Consider the following 8282-nt stretch of genomic DNA (forward strand, 5'->3'; position numbering starts at 1 on the left):
GGGTTTTTGATTAGTCGCACGGCAGCGAGAAAAGAGTTTGATCGGTTGGATGTATTTTGAGTGATGGCGAGAACTTGGATGAGCGAGATATACATCTCGAATCCTAGCCTCAGGAGTGCACGGTATACACCATGTTCCATTTCCATCTTTATTGAAAGAGGTTAAGATAGGAATTAGGTATTTTTGGAGTTTGATTGAGAAAGGGTTTGAAGAAACCGCATTGACAATTTTAGACGATGGCGAGAGCCAAGATAGGCGAGGCATACGTCTCGAATCTTAATCTCAGGAGTGCACGGTATACACCATGTTCCATTTCCATCTTTATTGAAAGAGGTTAAGATATGAATTAAGTATTTTGGAGTTTGAAAGACGAGTACTTATGAGTTGCAAGCTCTTACAGCTTGGGTCTAGTACTCGGGACTACGTCTGGACATTCCACCCAGGCAGTCTGTTTCTTTCCCATTATTGTTAAGAAATGATTCGAATATTTACAAATGTTTTGGAGGGAAGACGAATATTTATGGCTTGCAAGCTCTTACAACTTGGGCCTAATATTCGGGATTACAACTGGATATTCCCTCCAGGTAATCTTTTTCTTCCAACTTATTAAGAAGATGGTTTGAGATATTTACAGGTGTTTTGGAGAGAAGACGAATATTTATGGCTTGCAAGCTCTTACAGCTTGAGCCTAATATTCGGGATTACGACTAGACATTCCATCCAGGTAATCTTTTTCTTCAAATTTTACTTATGAAAATAGTTTGGAGTTATTAATGATTAATGTACAAAGATTTGAATTTATTGAAAATTATGTTGGTATTGCTTAAAAGCTCATTGTAAGAAGGCCCAAGAGTAAGCCACGGGATCGAAATCCAAAGCAACTTAATTTAGCTGTAAGCTAACTTAAAGTGGATTCATGTACGAATCACTCTATGATAAGCCGGGCACAAATCTATGCGTCCAAACGATTCTCAAAAGCTAAATTGAATTTTAAGCTCCGAAATCGTAACGCATTAAAATCAATGCAACAAGTAATTAAACAATCAATTTAGCAACAAAAAAACAAATAATTATTTAATCTCCAATTAGCCAATCAAATAAATAATCAATCAACTAAATGAATGGAAAAATAAAATAGAACAATAATTAACATAGTTAATAAAAAAGAGGGGTGCAAATAATCCGAAGCAGTTTGGGCCCAAGCCCCAAAATAAATAAACTCTAATATTATAAAATAAAAACATTAATAAACAAAAATGAAACAAAGAAAAAAAATTAAGTAAAGAAACAGTATGACATAAGGGGACATCACCCACTGCTACATTCAAATTCTTAGCATCATGAGTATGTATAATATATGAGTAAAACGTAACATTATACATTGAATAAAACTCATAAAAAACAAAATCATATAAAAACAAAAAAAAAACAAAAAAATTCTTTATGTTTATATACTCAAATCGAAAAATATATAATTAAAAAGGGTATATATTATATATAAAACAAAAAAGAATAAAATTCTATATATAACAATGGAAATATATATATATAAATCAAAACAAGTAATGTATATGTTTCTTAAAACAAACACTGTTTAAAAAAATCAAATATAAAGTTACAAAATCAATATCCATATGTAAAAGGCAGTATATATACATAACTTAAACAAAATATTTATATATTAAAAAAAATAAAAGATAGTAAGTATAAGATGCATAAATAAAATCCCAAAATACTATATATATGAAGCTCAACACAATTTTTTTTTAAAATGTGGTATATATAGATATGAATGATGAGGTATTTTTATTGAGTTAAAAAGATAATTGAGGGAGATATGAAGTAGGTGAATGTGAAGAGGAAGTATTATTTTTGTGAAGTGGAATAAGAGAAATATGTGGTAGCAGGATGTGTGTAAAGAGTGGAAGGAAGAGTAGTGTGTATGATTTGTAGAAGGAAAAGTAGTGTGTATGATTTGTAGTGAAGATGAATATTGTTTATAGAAAAAGGAAATTGAATTTTAAAGGTGGAGTAGAGGTTATGCCATGTGAGTGTGGGTTACATGAAGAAAAAACTTTGCTTCCAAAAGCTGAGAGAGGGATTCGGCAGTTGAAATGGGGCGGGGCGGCGCTTATTGATTGGTGTGTGGTTGGTTTTTTTCTCTCCCTTTCTTTCAGTAACATCTTATATATACAAATGAAAATAGGGTTTACTTATTTTAATAAAATTCCAATATTACCCTCAATGAGTAAAAATAGTGAAAAAAATGAGTTTTAAGAAAATAAATCAAATAAAATAAATTAATCTAAATAATTAAAATTAAGTCAAAAAAGAATAGACAATTCTATTTATTTTTTATAAATATGTTGATAAAAAGATTAAAAAAAAGACTCAAAATGAATAAAAATCGGACGCAAAAGTGCTCGAAAAATTAAAATGAATGCACCAAAATGATCAGTGTGAAATAAACTTATTGAAAAAATACAGCGTTTCTTTTAATTTTGAAATAAATTTTGACCGGTTAAACAGGCTCGAGTTGATCAAAAAGTGGCCAAAAAATTAGCTGAAAAATAAATCGAGCATACCAGATTAAACTACGCGAAACGTAGATTAATAAAGCTGATGTCTGGAAGCTTGATTTTAAAAAAATTCCGTCCACTAATTTGACGCACATCCGTCGATTAATTCAACCGATTTGCCTGTAGATCCGAAAAAATTATTTCAACTGATATTCTAGGCAATATGCTGTATGGAATGCATGGTATGTTATGCAGAGATGCAATAGCTATGATGAATGTATTGAATCAACGATTCAGGGTCAAAATTGGGGTGTGACAGTTGCCCCTATTTAAGTATCTTCAACATGAGTATATGAAGGAGTACACTCTTCATATGATCATAGTGGGAGATAGTTAAATACTAAGAAGATCCGAATTTTGATCCTGAAATGCAAATGATATGATATGCGTTGATGCAAGACTCTCTTTTTTTATAATTTTTATCTGCTAGGGGTATGGTGAACCCTTAATAGGAGATGCTACTAGACAGACCAACCTGTGGGGAATGTTGATGGTCCACAGGGAGACAGACAAATGGTAAAAAACAAACTTGCTGGGGAAAACAATTCTGCTGGAGAATCAGACACACACTGGGGAGTACTCAAAGTGAAAGATGATAGACAATACTTAGAATACAAGAGATTTCGATAGTAAGTTCACATATGACTTACTAAACCCGAATACGAAAATTCCTACAACAGGTTCATATATGACCTGGCAATACTGGAATAGAACACAACAACAGGTTCACATATGACCTGACAATGCTGGGGAATATCAAGAAGTTCTGACAGTAGGTTCAGATATGACCTAACAAACTCAGAAAAATTCAAGAAGAGTGTATCAACAGGTTCATATATGACCTGGTAATACTGGAATGAAAGCTCAACAGCAGGTTCACATATGACCTGACAACATTGAAACAATCATAGAGAAAGACTCTTCAGAACAGGTTCATATCTGACCTGACACTGGAATAAAGGGGTCAACAACAGGTTCATATATGACCTGAATGGTATTGAACAACAATTGGAAAAACTCTTCAGAACAGGTTCATATATGACCTGACACCGGAATAAAGCTCAACAACGGGTTCATATATGACCTGAATAGTATTGAACAAAAGGAAAAAAAACTTCAGAACAGGTTCAAGTATGACCTGACACCGGAATAAAGCTCAACAACAGGTTCATGTATGACCTGAATAGTATTGAACAAAAGAAAAAAACTTCAGAACAGGTTCAAGTATGACCTGACAACGGAATAAAAGCTCAACAACAGGTTCATATATGACCTGAATAGTATTGAACAAAAATGGGAAAAACTCTTCAGAGCAGGTTCAAGTATGACCTGACCCCGGAATAAAAGCTCAACAACAGGTTCATATATGACCTGAATAGTATTGAACAAAAATTGGAAAAACTCTTCAGAGCAGGTTCAAGTATGACCTGACCCCGGAATAAAAGCTCAACAACAGGTTCATATATGACCTGAATAGTATTGAACAAAAATTGGAAAAACTCTTCAGAGCAGGTTCAAGTATGACCTGACCCCGGAATAAAAGCTCAACAACAGGTTCATATATGACCTGAATAGTATTGAACAAAAATTGGAAAAACTCTTCAGAGCAGGTTCAAGTATGACCTGACCCCGGAATAAAAGCTCAACAACAGGTTCATATATGACCTGAATAGTATTGAACAAAAATTGGAAAAACTCTTCAGAGCAGGTTCAAGTATGACCTGACCCCGGAATAAAAGCTCAACAACAGGTTCATATATGACCTGAATGGTATTGAACAAAAATTGGAAAAACTCTTCAGAGCAGGTTCAAGTATGACCTGACCCCGGAATAAAAGCTCAACAACAGGTTCATATATGACCTGAATAGTATTGAACAAAAATTGGAAAAACTCTTCAGAGCAGGTTCAAGTATGACCTGACCCCGGAATAAAAGCTCAACAACAGGTTCATATATGACCTGAATGATATTGAACAAAAATTGGATTTGAAAATGACTGCGAAAACCGGATGTGGGTTTAAGGGCACCAAATACAAACTGGAATGAAAGGTCAAAGGATCATAGGATCGACAACAAGACCTGAGTCAATGCAAAATGAGCACGAAGTACATTTCGGCTATGCATGATTTGAATTTCCTTTTATGCATGATATATGAATGATCATGATTATGAGAATGCTGACACTGGGCAGACTGGGAGTTTGTAAAGGCTTTTTATGGAAGCTCATGATTCCTCAACACCGAGAACTCAACCAAATATTTTATGATAGATGTTTCCAAAGGAGGATTCTATCCAGTTTGATAACCACAACTTTGCCAATGGGATCCTTTTGGAGGATTAACGAATCGTGCTAGCATAATTTTCGGGCACTCGTCTTAAACTCAATAGTTGTTGACGTATGGAAGAATTTGTTTGAGCAGTTTGAAAGCACGAAGAAAGAGGTTTTGCCCCTCTGTGGCTCATCTTGCCCCAGTTTGTTGGGTCCTTGGAAATGTTCACCTTGAAAGTGAGTTTGGAAACAAAATTGCCATGAGACTACCTCGAGATGGCTTGCCCCAAGTGTTTGAAACTTGCAGTGGTCTGAACTTGACTAACCAAATGTTGGAATGGTAGACTTTTGATTGACTTTCCTTGGATCGTTGGACTTACTGAGCTTTAAGGTGGCTGGCCCCGATCTGAGTCTTGAAGAAAATTACTCTTGGAGAGATGACCCTTAGGATGATTAGCTCGAATTAACTGATGCTCAAAGTGATTTGCCCCTGACTAGACTTCTTTCACTTTATCAATTCTTCCACTGTATTTGGCATTTCTTTGATGCTAAATGTTGACTCGCAAATAAGATTGTGCATTCAAAAATGGTAATCTTAATGCAATGCTTATGCAAAAATTTGAACTCAAAGTTTATTGATATGAATGGGTGAAATACAGTGAACGAGTCGTTGATAAGAACACAATAGTGATCAAGTCATTCACAGTATGCAAGTTGGTGCCATCAAATGATTAACAAAAATCGTTTGGAGTCAAGTTAACACAACCTTGTTATAGTATGCTTTCAAAATAAACCCTGCCTCAATTAGGTCTTTTAAGGGTTGTAACGTGGTCTGGTTCACGGTTTTTTGAAACAAAAGGATATAAGGCTCAAAATTTATTTTTACCCACCCCTTCTTCTTAATGATCTCCAGTTCCTATGTTCAGTTAATTCAATACACGCATTCGACTTCTAAGAGGGTTCGAAGGTGTGATGAGGGTTCAAGACGAATTTTCTTGAAATGGCAGTCACCTTATTTTGTTTTTGTCGAGGATTTAATGACCTCTTTTGATTGTTTTTCCTTATCCTTGATTTTTCCTGGACCGCTTCTTTGAAGCTTTCGGTCCATCGGGATGCCCTGACTTTTGCCTAAGTCATTTTGTGGTATTTGACTTAGCGGGCCTCTTTTTATTTTTATTTTTTAAAGGTGTGACTGCCACATTATTGGTGGATGAGGATCAACCAACACTAATTTTATCTTTTCTCAACTTCTTCGACACTTCAACATGTGCGCGAAGGATAACATGTGGTTGAACCTAATTGGAGGATGTATATATGGACGATTTTTGAAAGATCGACTGCATGATCAAACTATCTGAACACAACTACCCTGCCCCAGGTTAAGATTAAGGGTTTTAGATCCGAAATAAACACCAACTTCTAGGCTCAAAGTGGTTGACTAGGGATTAACTCCTTATCTCTTCAGTGTTTGGGGATTTGAAACAATGCCTTACATCATCGACAAGGTTTACTCAAAAGCATACCACAACAATTTCAGGTGTTTCATTTTCATCATCCTCCCTCCAATCTTTGTTAACACAACGGTTTGATAAACAAAAATGAATGAGAGGAGTATTTTTGTTTTTGTTTTTTAACATAAATGAAAAACGAGTGAATACGAATGGATTAATTCAAAAGATGCATAAACATTTCATTAATCTTACCAATTCAAATAAAACAACAATGTTTAAAAGCAAATAACAACCAACATGCAAAGAAACTACAAAAGAAGTGTTGAAACAGCCAAATGATTGCCAGCTTTAGGGAATTGATTTCTTCAAACTTGAAGATTGGGATCAACAAGCTTTTTGACATGATGATCTTCAAATTCTTTTCTTTCAATCTCATCGTCGAACGCAACCCTCTTGGATCCACTACTCATTTCTCCTTTTCTTTCATTGGTATGGGTCGTGACATTGGAAATCCAAGACGGTATCTCAATGCTCTTACCAGGAAATAATGATAGCTCATTAGCCACATCCCTGACATCTTCCTTGTGGTACAAAACCTTGAGGGGTTTCAAGGGTCCTTTCCCTTTCTCATTACCTGGCCCAAAAATCAAGGTATATGTAACTGAGCCCTCCTCCTTGAGTGTGGGTGACCTTATGTCAATCAATCCTTGCAGCTTGAGCTTAAAACTCTTGCATTCCTCGATGGAGTGCCCCATTGTTCCAGTATGGTATCCACACTTGATCTTCGGATGATCTTCTTCAAAGATTAAGCTCTTTTTGTTAATCAACCCTCGCACCAAGGCTTTCAGCGCTAGGCAAGAATCCAAATCATGTCCCAATGCTCCTTTATGGAATTCACATGTTGCATTTGGATTGTACCATGACAGGTATGGTGACACAGGTGTGAGAGCTCGAGGGGTCACCAAAGCATTTTGGATTAGTTGCGGGTAGAGCTTGCTATATGGCACCAGAATCGAGTCATTGTGATCCTTGTTCCTCTTGTTCTGATTCTGATTTTTGTTCTGAACCTGGCTTTGGTGACTTTGAGGAGCAATAGCCAGAGGATGTTGATGATGACGCCTTGAGGGAGGTCCATATGCCGGTAGACGAGGAGTTGCCATATAGAATTTCCCTTGACTTGGGATAACACCAGATGGATGTGGCGTAGTAGCTCTCTTCGTTGCAGCAGTGTATATTGGGTGACCCTCTTTTCTCAACAAGACTTGCAGGGTTTCCAAGACCCATCTCATCTGGCTCTTCAAAAGATTAAGTTCCTCCTTCAGTGCTTCTTGGCTTTTTCTTAGCTCGTCCATCATCCCCTGAGACATGGTTCTTTGCTCTAAACGCGTGTTGAGAATCACTTTGCTGATCACGGACAAAGGATGGATGAGTTTTTTTTGTATTTTGTCTGGAAAATGACATGCATTATGATGCGATGCAGATGTAATGGAATGCGAATGAATGCGATGCAAGCCATGCATATTTGGTTTTTTTTTTTCATACACGGGTTCAAAAGTCCGAGGTACTGATAAATCAGATTGCTCTCCAAGAATAGGTTCTCACCGGGTATGAACTAGGGTTACAAAGGTTCCTAGAGTCATGGATCCATTAGACTGTTTGCTACCTGCGGCAACTTACTTGTCGGGCATCAACTCCATCCAAAGAATCTACTCTAAGTGAGGTTCTCGCACCGATCCAACGAGAAATACATCTCGCAGACCCACACTACGCAACCATCTTTCCTAGTTGGGCAAAGAACTAAGGTTCTACAAATGGTTCTCAGAGTCATGGATCCTAAAGAAAATATCGAAGCTTACGGCAACTTACTTGCCGAGCGACAACATCCTCTCAAGAGTCTACTCTAAGTAAAGTTCTCGTACCGACCCAACGAGAAATACATCTCGCGGACCCGCACTACTCAACCTCGTCCTATCTTATGTTTTT

The sequence above is a fragment of the Lathyrus oleraceus genome, chromosome 5 (assembly GCF_024323335.1).
Source record: "Lathyrus oleraceus cultivar Zhongwan6 chromosome 5, CAAS_Psat_ZW6_1.0, whole genome shotgun sequence".
NCBI classification, from domain to species: domain Eukaryota; kingdom Viridiplantae; phylum Streptophyta; class Magnoliopsida; order Fabales; family Fabaceae; genus Lathyrus; species Lathyrus oleraceus.